General features: G+C 39.9%; 1 non-coding gene across 1 annotated transcript; it reads right to left on the bottom strand.

Annotated features, from left to right (window-relative positions):
• Window positions 1-2511: 2511 nt before the first annotated feature.
• Window positions 2512-2573, bottom strand: LOC111520421. Its single transcript, XR_002724675.1, has one exon. It is a non-coding gene; the product is annotated as a U7 small nuclear RNA (small nuclear RNA).
• Between the last annotated feature and the right edge of the window lie 15707 nt (window positions 2574-18280).

The following is an 18280-nucleotide window of genomic DNA, read 5'->3' as shown; positions in this document are numbered from 1 at the left end:
CTCATCATCACTGGTCATCAGAGAAATGCAAATCAAAACCACAATGAGATACCATCTCACACCAGTTAAAAGGGTGATCATTAAAAAGTCAGGAAACAACAGATGCTGGAACGGATGTGGAGAAATAGGAATGCTTTTACACTGTTGGTGGGAGTGTAAATTAGTTCAACCATTGTGGAAGACAGTGTGGTGATTCCTCAATGATCTAGAACTAGAAATACCATTTGACCCAGCCATCCCATTACTGGGTATATACCCAAAGGATTATAAATCATGCTACTATAAAGACATATGCACACGTATGTTTACTGCAGCACTATTCACAATAGCAAAGACTTGGAACCAACTTAAATGCCCATCAATAATAGACTGGATAAAGAAAATGTGACACATATATACCATGGAATACTATGCAACCATAAAAAAGGATGAGTTCATGTCCTTTGCAGGGACATGGGTGAAGCTAGAAACCATCATTCTCAGCAATATATCACAAGGACAAAAAACCAAACACCACATGTTCTCACTCATAAGTGGGAGTTGAACAATGAGAACACATGGACACAGGAAGGGGAACATCACACAACAGGGCCTGTTGGCAGGTAGGGGACTGGGAGAGGAATAGCATGAGGAGAAATACTTATATGACGAGTTGATGGGTGCAGCAAACCAACATGGCACATATATACCTATGTAACAAACCTGCACATTGTGCACATGTACCCTAGAACTTAAAGTATAATAATAAAAAAAAGAAAAACATAGAATTCAGGATTATTTTTAGTATTTTGACTTTAGAAAGATAACATGATATATAAATATATATATAATCAAAATGATATATAAAACATATATATTACATTTCTAAAATCAAAATTCTAAAAATAGGGTGCTATGTATATAAATATATAAAAATATGTATAAATATATATAAATGTTGTATAACACCCCCAGTGGGGTCTAGAACAGTACCCTATGATCAAACATATTAGTAACTCTTCAGTAAAACATACAAACATTTACACTTAGTGGGGTAAATAAAGAGCGTCAACTGGTCAGGTTTGTCGCCAAAACTTGCATTTTTCAGAGCTTTTGGAAAAATGATGGTGAGCCTGCACTAACCCCTACTTTAGGAGTGTGTGTGTTCAGCAAAGAGTAGTTGCTGCCCCAATAGTAGCTGTCGTTTTTACTTAAATTAATGGCGGATAATGTGGGTCTCATCTTTTACAAAAATTGGAATGTGAATAAAGAAATTCTACTCAATATACAACTTTGATTCCTACTGGACTTTATACAAGACCATGTGATACTTTAAAAATGGTGGTGACATTCACTCTTCAAGAAAATAATACTCACAGGAGGGGATAAATGCTTTCTTGAGTAATTTTAGATCCAGATATGTTACTCTGTTCTGAGATGATTGATAAGATCAGAATTATAGATTTAGAATAGGAAATGAGATTTCCATTACATACAGTTAAAATTAGTACCAAGACATTTTTAGCTTTTTCCCTTTTTGCTCATAAGTCTTACTTGAGGGGATAAAATCAATCACTTCATTTGTTCAGCTAGTGTGGCTGAACTCTCTGAAGTGATTTATGTTTATGCTAAATTTTGCTTGCTAGTTTATGCTCCATGTGACCTCAGCCCAACAGTTTTCAGCATGTGTTATGCCAGGATCAGTGTGAGTTGTCTTCCAAGAAGTTTTAACAGTAATAAAATACCAGAGTTTGTAAATTACTTAATCAAAAAGTAAATGGGTAAGAATTTCAAGTTACCCTGTGGTAATCTCACTGTCACTTTGTTAGGTTCTTTTATGTATTTATTTATTTATTTATTTATTTATTTATTTATTTATTTATTTATTTATTTATTTATTTTTGACATGGAGTCTCACTGTTGTCACCCAGGCTGGAGTGCAATGGCACAATCTTGGCTCACTGCAACCTCTGCCTCCCAGGTTCAAGCAGTTCTCCTACCTCGGCCTCCCAAGTAGTTGGGATTACAGGTTTGTGCCACCACGCCTGGCTAATTTTGTATTTTTAGTAGAGATGGGATTTCACCATGTTGGCCAGGCTGGTCTCAAACTCCTGATCTCAAGTGATCTGCCCGTGTCAGCCTCCCAAAGTGCTGGGATTACAGACATGAGCCACTGTGCCTGGCCACTTTGTTAGGTTCTAATATACTTTCCTAAATGGAAGAGAAAGTGTGGGCACAGTGTAGGAGTGTGTTTTGAACGAATATCATCCATCGTGTCCTAGAAGAAGACTATTTTTTCCTTTTAAGAGCCTCTTTTCTAGCATATTTGCCTGTTACTGAAAGTATGGAGATGTAAATCTTCAAGTATATGTCTTATGTTACATTTGGAAACAGTAATTTTTAAAAGTCCACTTCTTGCTGGCAGCTGTTTGATCTTTATTGTGGTAAAATATACATAACATGAAATTTATCACTTTAACCATTTTTAAGTATAGCTCTCATTTTTATTTATTTTTAATTTTTCTTTGTGTGGGGGGTTTTCTAATGAAAAGCAGAAAACCTGCTAGACAAATTCCAAAAGAGCTGGAACACTTAAGTGTATAGTTCTGTAGTATTAAGTATATTTGCCTTGTGCCAGCATCACCACCGTCTATCTACAGAACTTTTTCTCTTCCCCAGCTGAAACTCTAGACCCATTTATAGTGACTATGAACTGTCCATTCTTTCTCCCAGCCCCTGGCAAGCACCATTCTTTCTGTCTCTAGCATTTGACTATTCTAGGTAACTCATATAAATAGAATCATACAGTATTTGTCCCTCTCTGACTGGCTTATTTCACTTGACGTAATGTCCTCAGTGTCAGAATTTTCTTCCTTTTTAAGGCTGAATAACTTTCCATTGTATGTGGAAACCATATACCACAGTTTGCTTATCCATTCATTCTTTGATGGATACTTGGATTGTTTCTACCTTGCATCTCTTGTGAATAATGCCGTTGCTATGGACGTTAAGTGTAGACCACTTCTTGATCTTGAATTAGTATAGTTGTTTGTGTGCTCAGAGGTGCTCATCTTAAAGAAAAAGTCTGTTACTATGTTAACCTGGCTATTTAAAGTCTCAGTAGCAGAAATTCAGCATAAGTAGCCCTTTTAAATTTCAGATTTAACTGTGAAACCCTCTCCCTATCTGTGAATTATTAAGTGAATTAATTATTATTAAGCCTGTACATGAAGGGAACCTTGAAGGGGAATGCTTGGTCTTTTCTTTCTCTTAAGGACCATGCAAAGGCATCACCAGGTAGTTTTCTTATGACAAACGCTAAAGCCCAGTTCCAACTCAGAATCCAGGATGTACTGGAAACAATGATTGGCTTTCCTATTGAATTATTTTTGAGTCTCAAACTATTGCTTTTATCATGTTGCCTTTTCCAATTTGATGGTCCTTCAAGTAACCAGCCAAATGACTCCTTACAAAATAGGAAAAAGAGTGATTTATGAAATAGGGAAAGCTGTTATTTTCCAAGCTCATGATAGGTTGTGAAGATAATGGAAGCTGTATCTGCCGAAACATTTTGAACTCTAATGAACACAAAGGAAAGAACCAATGTTTCTTTGCACTGTAAAAGTAGATAAGCCTGTAAGTACAGTATGGTTACTGTCTAAGGAAGCTTTGCTAAGATTTCCAGCACTTCCAAAACCTTTTATGTGGCTAGAAAATTTCATTTACTCCTTGCTATTCCTAAAAGTGATACAAGCTGGGTCCCATAGCTACAGGGTGAAATAGGGTCTGTATCATATTTTTAGTTTTGAAAGAAATTCTAACTTGCTTTGAACCCCATTTCTTTTGTTGGCATGTAGGCATTTGATTATTTACCTGACTGATTAATGGAGTTTATTATTCAAGCATATAACTCATTACAGTTTTATCTAGCTTTGTATTCATTACCTTTTCAGTGTGTTCCTCCAGTTTTATAGAATTGTGTCATATGTGAGTGTGTAATCTGTAGGGGGCATGTCCCTACCTTCTTATGACACCGGGACCCCTTCCCCATCACCCATCCTTTCCCTGCCAGTAAGACCCTTCCTTCTTCATGACTTGGATGAAAGGTGACCCGAGACAGACAGACCCCTGGTCTCATAAAGTTTACATCTAGAGGGAGAAGAGACAGTCACCAAACAAACTCACTGTATTTGTACAATCACAAAGTGAAATCAGAGCTATGAAGAAGAGCTATGAAGATGTTTTAAAAGGAGGTTTTATGCCCTAGAAGATAAAACATACTCTAAAGCAGTGCCTTGGCAAGTATTATTGAAACCGGAGACAAAAGGGAAAAATCAGCAGTGCCGATCCTGTCTTTATTTAAACTTTCGTTATCTTGTTCAAATGGCTATTTTGCGTTACTGTTGGGTTTCTTTCTCTCTTTTTTCTTTCAAATACAGCACTAAGACATGATTTGAGTTTTGGGTGCCTCCCTGGCCTTTGCATCTGAGGTAAATGCCTCACTTGCTCCCTGTAGTCCCAGTCCAAAGCCATACTTCCCAGGCTCAAGTCCTGGTTCTGCTACTTATCAGTTGTATGACTGTGGACAACCTGCATATATTGTGCCTCAGTTTCCTTTTCTGTAAAGCGAGGATAATAATAGTACTTGATAAGATTGTTATGAGGAATAAAAGAAGTTAATATTTGTAAAGCAGGAGAGCAGCGCCCAGCACAAAGTGCTGTGCGTGTAAGAAGAGTAATGAAGATGCCTCTATACAGTTTCAGGTATTGAACCATTCATAGGAGCTGGATTTCACATGACTGAATTTACCCGGCTGCCATCAGCATTTCTTCCCTCAACATTTTACTAAATTTACACTAACACTGTCGAACAATCCTATAGAGAATGTGGTGATATGTTTTAAAAGCAAAAGACTTGCTCGTTGCATGTCCTCTTCTCCACCCTCCCTCATTTCTTCACTCTGAAATAGCCAAGAGATGGTGGGGAATTGTGGACACCATCACCCACATCTTTTAGGCACTTTCAGAAGCATGGAATACTTTGTGGGCTTGTGTTTCTCTTGCACAGAGGCTATGCCAACCATCTCTGCACAGTTGAGGCGTCCGCTTATGTGCTGCCAAGGCAGGCATAGCCTTTAGATTCTGACTCTCACTTACTCTTTTACTAAGGAATTTCTGATGTAGCCCTTTCACAGCACTGCACACGACTGAGCAGACCCAGCCATTGACAGGATCCCCAGTCTTGGAACATCCAGTGCTGCTTTTCCTGTCTGCAGGGAAACTCACAGCTTTCTGTTAGCATCTATTTCTAGTGTGATTTTAAGTTCTGTTTGTGGTGATTCTACAAAATCGAATACACTTCCTTTTTATTCATGTAAAAGCACTTTTTTGAAGAGAATATATTTTTATCTCTTATGGCAAGAATGTTGTGTTTACACTTTAAAAGTGCAGAGTAAACAGGAAACATTGCTCTTTAAAAGTGAAGAAATGCTGTGTAAATCAATTTTACTTATTCGAGATATTAATGAGAAAATGGCTAAATATAAGCTTCAATGTTTAAAAATCCTGATGTGTACTCATTTATTCCATAAGACTGGAGGCAGCTGTGTGAAATAGCAGGAATTTAATTATCTGTATAGATTTCTAGTTAAACAGGTAATATTTTTGTTAAAGTAGATCCGATGTATGAATATAATAACTGCCCTAGGGAAAATAATGTTATACCATGGAAGAATTGAGCTGTATCTGAAAATGAAAAAAATGGTTTTTTTGTCTTATTTTACCCTCGAGCTTTTAATTAAAAATTTGTAGAAAGAGGGTCACTTGACTGGAATTAGAATTTTCTTTTGATGAGTCTTTCTTATATTCTGTCTGGGATTATATGTAAATGTATCTTTCCTTTCTAAAGAACCTGAACATGCTAAAATTTAAATGCAGTGTTCCAATTCAAATAAAGCATAAGGAATAAAACCATTTGCCTTTAAAATATGTGTGAAATTTTAAGTGGGCTTTTTTGGGGGTTTTTGTTTTTTCCTATGTTACTTTTCAAAGTGGAGTACCTTTCTTTATACAGATACATGTAATCAAACATCATTATTTATATTTACATTCTCTTTGGAAACCATGGGATTCTTAGGGCCCAAAGCCAAGTGCCCAAGAACCCTGACTGAAAGTGTGCGGTTGCCTATTGAGGGAGCAATTGTTATGTTATAAAGCCACAGTGTGCCTTTTTGCTATAGCTGGCAACAGCAAAATCAAAGGATTCTTGGGAGAAAATTCTCTATAGTTCTATCACACATCTTGCAGGCAGAGGCACTGGTTGCCTTTTGTTCCAGAGCTGCTTTTTTAAATAACATCTGTATAATAAGTAGCCTTAAGTGGCAGAGAAAGTGTCTCCTTCTAGAGCATGAAGGGATGCTTACTGCTTATTATAAAAGATTCTGGTTCCCTAAGCTCAGAGTTTTCTCTCATGTAATGCAGTCTACTGTGTGTGTGGGTGTCACATGGCCCTCTTTATAACACCGTGTTGGAATAATTGGAGTCTTAGGAACCAGTTCCAGAAATTACTGATACTCTGGCTACTGCTATTGCTATATGGAATAAAGTCTTTGTCTTTGACCTAGTAGATTTCTGTCCTCTGCTCTATAAAACTGTAATAGGCTAACATGTTAGTTAAGTGGGGCAAAATCTTAGACTCTTTATGCTTACTGACAGGAATGTCCTTTAAAAGACACATAAAGATGATGGCCCTTTCTTTTTCCTTTGTCCTCAATCCTTAGTGGATGTGGTGGGCTTAGGGATAACATAGCCTAAAGTGTGACATATAGATCAGATGGCCAGAGACCCATTCATTTGTGGCCTGCGTCAGATGACAGGAGACCCAGTTCTAAATATAGAAGCTGGTATGAGTCATAGGGAATGATTGATATTTCTCAGAAGGTAAGAGATTGTCTCTTTCTGACAATTGTGGGCACCTAGAGACAGAAAAGACACTGGATCTTATTTGAACTATATCTCTTTGAGCTCAGATTCCCCCCCAAAAAAACATCATTTAAATTTACTTAGAGAACACGCATGCGTGTGCAGTGTAGTAAACCTCATGTGCAGTGACCCATTACCTTTGGAGACAGAGCAGATGACCATAAGCCTCATCCGGGTAAGAGCAGCTCAATTTAGCCATCATACCCAGCCCAGGACCTCAAAGCCTACATTATTCTGATGGGTAGGATAGCAGCATTTCTTCATATCTGCCTTCCTAGTATAGATACAACTTTAGGGAATGGTTCTGCTAGACTAGACAGAAATTTGACTCAAAATAGTTGAGGCCATGCCAACCTGAATAGGAGTGCCAGCACATGGCTTCTGTGTTATCTGTTACCTCACTGCTTTGAGAAGCATAAAGCCTCATCCAAAACAATGAGGTGAGGGAAAGCTTACAAAGAATACTGTGGAATGGCACTTTTCATATATGAGAAAATATTTGAAAATACATACATTAATACTATGAAAAAGAAAAATTTATGAAAAACAATGAAAATCACTTCATAGGTAGGGAGAAGGAATATTTCAAATGATTTACACAGTTCAGAGCTATTCAAATTGCTGAATATTTGTAGCACTTTCATGACCACTGACTTTCTAATTCACCAGTTTTCTTCTTCAGCTTTCATTTAGCTAAACATCAATGGTATATTTTATTGTAAAAGGTATAGCAATTAAGGAGGGCATGATTAAAAGACAATGCTGTCATCAGGATACAAATGTACCAGTTAATTCTTAAAGACACTCTGTGCAGTTTTTTGTGAATTCTGGAAGCATCTGTGAAACTTTGTATTAACAAGCCATTACATGTTAATAATACCTATCTCAGAAAACTCCTGTAAAGATAAAGTAAGCTAATGTCTGCAAATTTCTTGGCACAGACAGCCTGGCAGACAGTAAGTGCTTAATATATGGTGACTATTATAATTGGAAGGGAGCAGTTAAAAACATGAGTGTTCTGCACTTTAGGAGTTTCCAGAAGGAAGCCAAATTTTCCTGTGTAATTTGGAAAGCATAAAATAGAGGTCAGGTGTGAAACTGATTCCTAGGAGGTGATGGAGACAGACATGGAGGACTCTACCTGGGTCAGATCAGGATAGACCCCAACAAAGCTGTGCTGTGAAATCATCTATGTCTCACAGAGGGACATTGGGATCCATCTACAAGGTGAACCACCATCACCATGAAGTCAAGGGTAGGGACACCAGTATAGCCTTCCCCCAGGGTCAAGGATATTCCATTAGCTTGTATCCCAAAGCTCCAGGGTTTATGCAGGATCCAGGAGAACTGCAAAGCACCAGGGCCCTACAAACGATAAAGGCAGGGACAGCTGGGGATGTGCCCTGGGTATTGTCACACAGCTTTACTTTCTAAATGTGGTTCTGTCTCCCGAAGCCCTGTATGAGCCATGGCTGCTGCACACTCAGCTCTTAACATCTTTCAGAAGGTGGGGCTCTGTGAGCTGCTGGAGGTTCCACAGGTGCCACCACTGCCCCCGGAAGCACTTGATGGGGCTTCATATCCAGATCTCTCGGCTCCTTTTACACAAATGTAAGGACAGTATTCATTTTCTGTCCAGTTGGAGACCTCTATTATTCATCTGCTGTTGGAGGAAAGAGGAGTTATTGAGATTGTTGTATTTTCCTTAAACCTTAAAAAGAGAGTAACTTTTTCTTTCCCTCAAAACTCATAGAATTAGAAATCTAGAAACTCAACAAGATCAATTAATAAGACTGGATACAGGCTCTCATTCCTGGTTAGGAGAGGACAACCCAGAGAAAGAGAGTTACTATGTGTTTGTTACAGGAACAGAGAAATTGTCTTAGTTTTTAGTCTTAACTACCAAGAGGCCCACAGGAAGCAATGTGTTGCCATTAGAAGACTAATAAAGATAGATGTTGTATAAATGAGTGATGCCAGTTAAGATAAATATTGTATCAACTGGTATGGAGCATGAAGATGTTTCTGAAATTCCAGTTTGTTGGACCATTTTTAGAGTGCTTATTTTAAGGAAAGGTAGAAGAATAATCTGTGTTGTCGGTGAGACCCAGTGACCTTAAGGTCCTTGTGATTTCCCCATAGTCCCAGTTGTGCAGTATCTTTTTTGATTAAGCCAAGAAAACATGAAACTCAGCTTATAAAGAATATAAGCATAATTAAAAATAATATAATGCAGCATTAAATATATCTTCCTAGATAAATGAAAAGAGGGCTTTACACAGGAAGTAGAAAAGAAGATGCAGGCCAGGCACGGAGGCTAATGCCTGTAGTCCCAGCGCTTTGGGAGGTCAAAGCAGACAGATCATTTGAGGTCAGGAATTCAAGACCAGTGTGGCCAACATGATGAAACCCCATCTCTACTAAAAATACAAAAATTAGCTGCGTGTGGTGGCACGCACCTGTAATACCAGCTACTTGCGTGGCTGAGGCAGGAGAATCGCTTGAACTGGGGAGACAGAGGTTGCAGTGAGCCAAGACTGCACCACTGCACTCCAGCCAGAGTGAGACTCTGTCTCAAAAAATAAAAAAGAAACAAAGATGCTAAGCCATATTATATTTTCATATACATAGTATTACACATAGTAGTAATATTATGGTATGTTTTAAAAACAGCAGGCAATGCAATATGGAAAGACTGAATGCAGGAAGAGTTGAATGTATAATAGGGTAAATGAAGTTCAAGAACTCTTCAGATTGCTGGACTGGTATGAGGCCTGGCCCAGGTCACTTTCAGCTGTCTAACATGTGTTCCTTGCTGGTGGCACCCACCCAACATGAAAATGAGCTTTCTGATTAAGTCATCCCATAAGCCTGTGAGCCAGGCTCTGTGGAGTGGGTCAGATGAATGACTTCTAGCTTCCTAAGTGGTTTCTATGTGACAGTTGTGCTCATGGTAGGGGTAAGGGTTTCAGAGAAGCACCCCATGATTTGAGGCAATTATACAGCCTGGCTCGTGACTGAGCCACACCAGCACCTGCCAGATGGCGCTGGCAGGAAGCAGGCAGGCGCTGTTTCAGCACCTCCTGATGCGGAAGCTCGGAGTTAGGGCCATACACTGCAATTGGCTCTTATGGCCCCTTTGCACCTGTTAGCGAAGAGGCCCGACTATTTGTGTCATTCATGCACAGAGTATTTCTTTCTTTCTAACCTTTGGAGTTAGTGTTATTCTCATCCCACACTTGGAGAGAAAAAACATCAGTTCTCATTTCTGCACAAAAAGAAAAAACAATAGGCAAGGAAAGTAATGAAATTATTTTCTGTGAAGGTGCTTCATGCACGCAGTAAAATAAAGCAGACAGATAAGATAATATGATTTGGTTATTCCTCCTGGAATCTAGAGCCTGAGATGAAATTGGGGGTTTTCTGCCACAGGGCATCCACGTGGTTTCTGTGGGGGCCATAGAGACGAAACACTCACTCTAACCAAGCAGCTTGGTAGATGAGGGTTGTGTTAGTGGTCTCCATGAGTTCATGATGTTCACCTTCCTTCCTATGCATTCCCCTAAGTCAAGCTGGTAGCCAAGCTTGAAGAGACATGGAAGATGTCTGGGAAATGCTTCTCCATGTGGTAGGTTCTGTACTTCTGCCTAGAATGAAGGAATTCGCACCAAGGGAGTCTGTAGTTATGCTTCTAATGAGGCAAAGGAGAATTAAAAGATAAGCCAAGAGGCTTCGTGGTGAAAGTACATGAGCCAGTGGAGGAAGAAAAGGGGAAAATCTAGCCAACAAAGCAGAAGACTTTTTAAACTGAGAGTTGAAATGAGCCAGGAAAAGCAGCTCAGCCCCTTGTTTTCTAAAGGAGATGGAGGAGGACCAAATGCAGAGACCTGAGAAGAAATGACCCCAGAAAAGAGTGAAACTGCACATCTACAAGTCATGCCTTATATAAAGTGTGTCCTATAGATCTTCAGGAAATACATGTGGAAGAAAAAGGATGCTCAAGGCTTACAGTAATAAGGACTTGTCTGTTGTTCCCATGCTGTAGAAAGATTATGGACTTTGAATCCACAGGACTAGGTTCAAATTCTAGTTTGAATTCTTGCTGGGTGGTCTTGGATGAGTTATATGACCTTTCTAAATCTGTGTCCTCCTTCTATAAAGGAGACAAGTGAGAGATCCAAAACAAGGGTAGGCACAAAAGTTCTCAGGGAATGTCTCTTTTTTTCCTGTTTCCTATTTCAGCCTTGGAAAAAATAGACACATCAAACACACACACACACACACACACACACACACACACACACACACACACCACACATCCCATATCACTGTAGCTGAGGAGTCCTTCTGTAGGGGAGGTGGTGGGAGCATCAAGGGGTCAATTATGGGTGATGCACTCTTGGAGCATGAATCCAGGGTATGAGATTTTGCAAACCCAATCTAATACTGCCAACCACTTGTGTTAGCCTAGAGTTCCCCAAAAGCTGAGCTGGAGACTACTTATACACAAGCCTTAGTCTCTGGCTCAGCATTTGGGGGCTTGTGCATAAGTAGCTTGTTTGGAAATGTGATCCTCAGGAACAGAAATGCAGAAAGGGGGAGTGGAAGACAGACAGGGGAGGAGCCAGCACAACCCTGCGTCGTTGCATTGGCTGTTTGATCCCAGTGGACTGGTGAAAGGGTTTATGAAGTGTTTCAGAACTGTCTGCCAGGGGATGAAATGGAGTGCTTTTATCCATTGACTCCAGATCTTCATTTGTCTAGAGTGGCCCTCACAACACTAACTCCCCTGCACTGCTGGGTTATGCTTGAGTGCAGAGTGGATTTCTAGAAATACTAACCAAAGATTAGAGATGCCTAAGGCAGGAAGCAAGAGATCCCCATAAGGGTCAAGGTGAGGCCACTGTCCTAGAGCACCTGTGCCAAGCTGCTCAAAGCCTCCAGGAAAACAGTTCTCTACAGCTGTGGCTGAAATAAGAGAAGCAACTGAGAGGATTTTGAAGTGGTACACACAAGGGGTCCAATACAACAACTCTAATGGATATGCCCTGTCTTTTTGCCTGGAAAGAAGGTGCTAAAATAAAGAATTCCTTGGAGTGTCTTTGGCCTTTCAAATCTATGATTCATGGAGATAAAACCAAAATTTGCTAAAACTCTGTTGATTAATAAAATATAGACACAGCAATAACATTTGCTAATTTTATTCTCTAAATGATACCTGTCAGCTGTAGACAATGTGTGGAGCAAAATAGAGTTATACTGTCTAGTTACAGGACAACAGACCTAACTTAGGTGGTGGTGATATATGCTGAAAACAGAGAGAGCAGTGCTTGGGCTTTAGGAAAATCTAGTGGAAAGTCGAGTTTATTGATCCTTAGGAGCACAACCTTTACCTGGGTCTTAAGTGGATTTTGTAACGATTAGGAAATCTTATTAAAGAAGAAACTTTGAAAGAGGTGCTGGGTGCTTTCAGAACAAAGGAGAGGACATAGGGAATATTTCCAAGTCAGCTTGGACCCAGACAAAATTATAAAGTGGATTAAGTTTGTTTTCAGTCCCTTTCTGTCCACCAGTTGTTATGTCCCCATATTCACTTCCCCTCCATCACTGTCCCCCTTTAGGAACCTAGTACCTAGTACCATACTGGACTGCTCAGATGCCTCTGTGCAATCAGCCAGTTGATTTTTATTGATACTTCCAGTGTACCTAGAACCTTGCCAGGAATTGAATGTGAGAACACCCCATATCATAAAACTTCCCCAAATGGCCTATCCTCTGTTCTCAAGTCCTGCCCATGATGGTAGATAATTTAAAAGGTTAATTTATATACATTGTGCCGGACACCTGTTTATGCACCACTCCAGAGCATCGGCCTCCCCATCTCTTGTTCCAGCTTTGTGTGGGCCCCAGCCAATTTCACACCAGTACCCCCTCATCTCCCACCCAGTGCTGCCATGTTGACATTACTACAGACTCCACTAATGCCCACGCTCTGGAATGCACACCCAGAGATGCAAGGGGGTGAATCCTAGACCAAGCACATCCTGAGAGTAAGTTCTTCTCCCTTTCCCCACTCCATCGCAGGGCTGGTTCTGAGCTGCCATTTATCCACCTTCTTGGGAGTGTGGTCTGTGGATTGAACAATAAGTCACACTCGCCAGCTCAGTACTCCTCCATATCGGCTCTCCCTCCTTTCCAGCATCTCTCCCCTTGTACCTCATTCCTCCCTAAGATTATAGTCCCTGATAAAATGACACCCCATTCATTTTTCTCAATAAATATTCATTAGGTATTTACTGTGGGCCAGGCACTGACTCTGGCACTGTGGGTACAGAGATGAACTTTTATATTCAATGACTTGTCTGATATTAGATGTTTTCTCAGAAGCCATATTGTTTAATGCCCTTTCTTGGATGTCAAGAAATCCTAGTCATGTGATAGAGGGCGTGGCTTGCCTGAATGGGTTAAGGATTAGAATGCTTTGAGAAACAGAATAGGAAGCAAAACTAGACAAAACCACTCAGGACCAGGTTCTGAAAGCAGAGATATCAGGCACTCTTTCCTCATGGGTCTGAGCCACCAGACAATTAAGAAAACTTGAAAACTTTTCAAAAAGTTTTTTAAAAAATTCAAATGTTATTTTAAGTTCTGCAGTACATGTGCAGGATGTGCAGGTTTTTTACTTAGGTAAATGTGTGTCATGGTGGTTTGCTTCACCTATCAACCCATCACCTAGGTATTAAGCCCTGTATGCATTAGCTATTCATTTTGATGCTCTTCCTCCCTTCACCCCCGACAGGCCCCAATGTGTGTTGTTTACCTCCTTTTGTCCATGTGTTCTTATTGTTCAGCTCCCACTTACAAGTGAGAACATGTGGTGTTTGGTTTTCTGTTCCTGCATTAGTTTACTGAGGATAATGGCTTCCAGCTCCATCCATGTCCCTGCAAAGGACATGAACTCATTCCTTTTTATGGCTGCATAGTATTCCATGGTGTATATGTACCACATTTTCTTTATCCAGTCTGTCACAGATGGACATTTGGGTTGATTCCATCTCCTTCCTATTGTGAATAGAGCTGCAACGAACATACACATGCATGCATCTTTATAATAGAATGATTTCTATTTCTTCAGGTATATACCCAATAATGGGATTGCTGGGATTTCTGGTTTTAGGTCTTTGAGGAACCATCACACTGTCTTGCACAATGGTTGAACTAATTTACATTTCCATCAATAGTGTCGGAGTGTTCCTATTTCTCTACAGCCTCACCAGCATCTGTTGTTACTTGACTTTGATTTTTAAAAAGGCTTATTAACCAATTATTCAACAATTCATTTAGCAAATTCATATGAATTTAAGTGGTACTTCAAAAAGCTCACAGTTTATGGAGTAAAAGAATTAACACTCATTATAGGAAGTGATGAGTACGCTTATAAAAGTACACATGAGTTCTTTAGGAGAGGGTTAACAAAGACATTTTCCTCTAGAGAAACTCTATCCAATAGAACTTTCTGTGATGATGGAAATGTTCCATTCTGTGTTGTCCCAACACCGTAGCCACTAGCCAGCCCCATGTGGCTGTTGGGCACTCAAATTGTGGACGGTGTGACTGAGGAACTGGATTTTTAATATTCATTAATCTTAATTTGAATGTAAGTAGCCACATTTGACTAGTGGCTGCTGTTTTTGACAGTGCGGTTCTAATGGTTGACATTTTAGTGGAGTCTCCAGGAATAAGTACGTGTTATCCAGGCCACAGGGAGGATAGGAACCAAGTAGAAAGTGGAGAAAGCAGACTGGGTTGAGAGAACAACAGTGAACATGGACATCGGAGTGCTTGTTTGTTGGGCTTGTGAACAACAATAGAGAAGGCTGGAAATGTACACAGAGGCTGTGTCATGATAGGCCTTGTGATTTTAACAGTCACCATTACTAAGGGTTCACTAAGCTCCTGCCACATCGCTATGCTCATTCCGTACTTATCTCAACAGCCCTGGAGGTAGGTAAATTAGCCCCATTTTACAGGTGAGGAAACTAAGGAACACAGAGCTTGCTGAACATGACCGGTGCAACACAGCTTGTAGGTGACAGCACCAGGATTTAAACTAGGCTCTGACTCAACAGCCTATCCTCTTTTTACTTTTATCACTTTCCCCCACGTGGGTCTGTCACATGGGAAATTTGGGCTTCATGTCGTTATAGGCAAAACTGTTCAGAGTTAGGGTTTTTCCCTAGACAAGAATGTATGGTGTAAAAACAAGGGGGAAAAGGAGTTGAGAGGACTGGTCAGAAAAATGAAGGGTGGCCCATGGGACCTAAGCTGGAAGGAGAAGGAAGTGAAGAGTAGGAATAATGTGAAGCTGAAGGACCAAGGGCAGGAGGAATAATTAAGAGAAAGCACCACACACAAGGCTGTTGTGATCAGAGGGAATTATTGCCATTTTAGCGGGCTTTCAGCCAAAGGACAACCTGGGGCGTGTTTCAACCCTGAAGCTGAGGGTGTTAATTGCTGAAGGAAACTGGCAGAATTCCCCTCACAGCACACAGACAACCGCCTCCTTCAACAGGCAGAGACCCAGACTCCTTCTCTGTGTGAGGAAATGGACTTCTCAGAAACTGAGTCTGAGCTTGTTTTCTTTTATAAATGTCTACTTTGGTGGCTTACTTTTGCTTAGGAAGATAGAAATCAGTAGCATAGACTTTGAAAAGTGTTCATAATCCTCAGCACACCAGGCGAAGTGGAGATAAGGAGGAGGCGGTGTGGCACATGAAGAAGAGAAGGGTCTGAACGCTCTCATCTGAGATGCTTGATGAAACTGATCCTCTCTGCGTGACTTAGGTTTAGTAGCTCACATACCTTCGATGAGCTGGAAGTGAATGTGAAGTTAAAAGCAATTTTGATTTGAAATCAAGGTTATGTAGAAGTGAGTCTTAATATATCATAAAAATCATTTCAAGAAATCCTGAAAATTGTCACAAACTCTTATTAAGGAAATTGATTTGCAGATGGTGATAGAAATAATTTTTTCACGAAAATGATAAATGTAGCTTATTTTCATTGACATTATTTATTTTCATTAGAATAGGTTACTGTCTACACTTCTCTTAAAACCACTCTTTCAATAATACATTTAGATTCATATGCTAATATGTCTGCCATTTCTGTCAGTATCGCTTTATATTCTGTGTTTAGAAACAGGTATATTGAATTTATACTGGGACTAGAGTATTATATTTGAAAGCACTTACTGAGGACAAAGGCTATGAGTGTATCCTCTGAAAGGTGTCTTGATTTGGAAAGCACAGGATGTTCCAGTTAACTTATAGTTTTGTTAAAGTATAATTTATATACCACAAAACCTACCCATCTTAAGTGTAGTTTGGTGAGTTTTAGTGGATTTTTAACAGCAAACTTCACCCCAATCTAGTTGCAGAACACAGCCGTTGACTGACAAAGTTCCCTCCTGCCTGTTTATAGTCAGTCTCCTCTCCTACCCCAGGCCCCAGCAGCCAGTAATCTGTTCTCTGATTGTAGTTTTGCCTCTTTCTTTTCTCTTTTCTTTCTTTTTTCCTTCCTTCCTTCTTTCCCCTTCCTTCCTTCCCTCCTTCCTTCCTTCCTTCCTTCCTTCCTTCCTTCCTTCCTTCCTTCCTTCCTTCCTTCCTTCCTTCCTTTCTTCCTTTCTTTCTCTCTCTCTCTTTCTTTCTTTTCCTTCCTTTCTTCCTTTTTTTCTTTTTCTTTTTTTTCTTTTGACAGAGTCTTGCTTTGTCGCCCAGGCTGGAGTTCAGTGGTGTGATCACAGCTCACTGCACCCTCTACCTCCCGGGTTCAAGTGATTCTTGTGCTTTAGCCACCAGAGCAACTGGGATTACAGGCGTGCACTACCACGCCTGGCTATATTTTTAGTAGAGACTGGGTTTTGCCATGTTAGCCAGGCTGGTCTCAAAGTCCTGATCTCAAGTGATCCGCCCGCCTTGGCCTCCTGAGGTGCTGTGATTACAGGTGTGAACCACCATGCTGGCTATTTCTAAATAGCCAGTAATGGCTAGTATTGCATTTCTAAAGATTTTGTATAAGTAGGATCATAGATGGTCTTTTGTGTTTGGCTCCTTTTACTTAGCATAGTTTTGAGATTTCATCCATGGCACATGTTGTTGCATATATCAGCAGTTCATTCTTTGTTATTGCTGAATACTTTTCCATTATATGAATATACCACATTTTGCTTATTCTTTCACTAGTTGATGGGCATTGGGTCTGTTTTCAATTTTTCATTATTATAAATAATGCTGCTATGTACATTTGCATACAAGTCTTTGTGTTATTATATGTTTTTATTACTCTTAGGTAAAAGAGTAGAATTGCTGGATTGTATGGTAAGTGAGGGTTTAACTTTTAAGAAATTGCCAGGTTGGGCATGGTGGCTCATGCCTTTAATCCAAGCACTTGGGAGGTCCAGATGGGTGGATTTCTTAAGCTCAGGAATTCGAGGCCAGTCTGGGTAATATAGTGAAACCTGGTCTCTACAAGTAATAAAAAAAACTAGGTGAGTATGGTAGAATATATGCCTGTGGTCCCAGCTACTTGGGAGGCTGAGGTGGGAGGATGGTTTGAGCCCAGGAGGCAGAGATTGCAGTTAGCCGAGATCACGCTATCGCACTCCAGCCTGGGCAACAGAGCTAGCCCCTGTCTCAAAAAATGCACAAAAAGCCAAATTGTTTTTTCCACAGCAATATGTGAGGATTCCAGTTTCTCCACAGCCTCACCAACACTGGACATCATCAGTCTATTTGAATATAGCCATTCAAGTGGGTATGTAGTAGTATCGCATTGTGGTTTTAATTTGTATTTCCTTAATGATACATGATATTGAGCATCTTTTCATGTGTTTGTTAGATATTTGTATATCTTCTTTGGAGAAATCTCTAGTGGAAGTTTTACCCATCTTTTTATTGAGTTGTTTTGTCCTCTTAGTTTTGAGTTGTAAGAGTTTTTCTACATGATATAGATACAAGTCCTTTATTAGATATATGATTTGTAAATAGTCTGTGGTTTGTCTTTGCATTTTCTTATTGGTTTCTTTTGAAGAGCAAATGTTTTTAATTTTGATGGTGTTAAGTTTATCAGTTTTTTTCTTTTGATGTCATAGCTAAAAAATTTACCTAACCAAGGTAACGAGATATTCTCTTGTGTTTTATGCCAAGGATGGAAAAACTATTAACTTTTATTCTTTAGAACAATGACTAACAATCGCCTGGATGCCACAGCCAGGGATTTGGCAGTCTCTGGTAGCTTTGTGGTTTCGTGGTTAGGGTAG

The sequence above is a fragment of the Piliocolobus tephrosceles genome, chromosome 8 (assembly GCF_002776525.5).
Source record: "Piliocolobus tephrosceles isolate RC106 chromosome 8, ASM277652v3, whole genome shotgun sequence".
NCBI classification, from domain to species: domain Eukaryota; kingdom Metazoa; phylum Chordata; class Mammalia; order Primates; family Cercopithecidae; genus Piliocolobus; species Piliocolobus tephrosceles.
Note: the sequence above shows the minus strand (reverse complement) of the source record. Positions and strands in the feature narration are given on the sequence as shown.